Source organism: Cebus imitator, unplaced genomic scaffold (assembly GCF_001604975.1).
Source record: "Cebus imitator isolate Cc_AM_T3 unplaced genomic scaffold, Cebus_imitator-1.0 Scaffold998, whole genome shotgun sequence".
Lineage (NCBI taxonomy): Eukaryota > Metazoa > Chordata > Mammalia > Primates > Cebidae > Cebus > Cebus imitator.
In genome coordinates, this window is record NW_016108313.1 from 87,608 (window position 1) to 88,390 (window position 783).

Below are 783 nucleotides of genomic sequence, written 5' to 3' on the forward strand. Positions count from 1 at the left end.
GCCAGACTTTCTGAGAGAGGAAATAATAATGGCCCCATATATTTAGCATTCATTGTGTGCCAGGCACAGTTCTGAGTCCCTTATATTGAGACCTCAGGAAACCCGGATGTAGGCAATACTGTTGTCCCCATGATATGGTTGAGGGAACCGAGTCACAGAGAGAGGAATTAACCTGCTCAAATCACGCAGCAGGGCCAGGACTTGAGCCCAAGCGGCCTGGCTTGAAATCCTATGCCTCTGAAGGTACGGGAAGAGTCACAGAGGGAACCAACCGGAAGGGGGAGAAACAGGGGTGGGAAGTTGGCAGAAAAAGGAACTAAAAATTTCTGAGAGCCTGCCAGGGTGGAAACTGTACCCTTTCCCTTTGTTCTGAGCTGGGGACTCCAGTCTTGGGGGGACATTCCCAGGACAGATGAAGGCATCTACCCCTATGGTTGCTTCTCGCTAAATAAGTGTCTCAGTCTTGCTCCTTAAATCCATTCTTAATCCTGTTCTCTCTCCTGCTCAAACATGTCCTAGGGCTCCCTACTGCCCACAGGAGAAAGTTTTTACTTGGGATCTGGGAGAACCCATTAAGAGCCTAGGTGCCCCGTGATCAGCCAGAAAGGCAGTCAGGGTTTTGGGTTCAGAGACATCACCCTGCCCCCCCACTCACCCCGCTTTCTTGGATCCCACCAGTCCCCAGGAGCCCCATGCTGGCTGTAAATGAGGCTCAAGCAGAGGTGTCAGCATAGATTTATTCCTGGGAATCTACAAAGGTGGGTGGGTGGATCCGACAGTCAC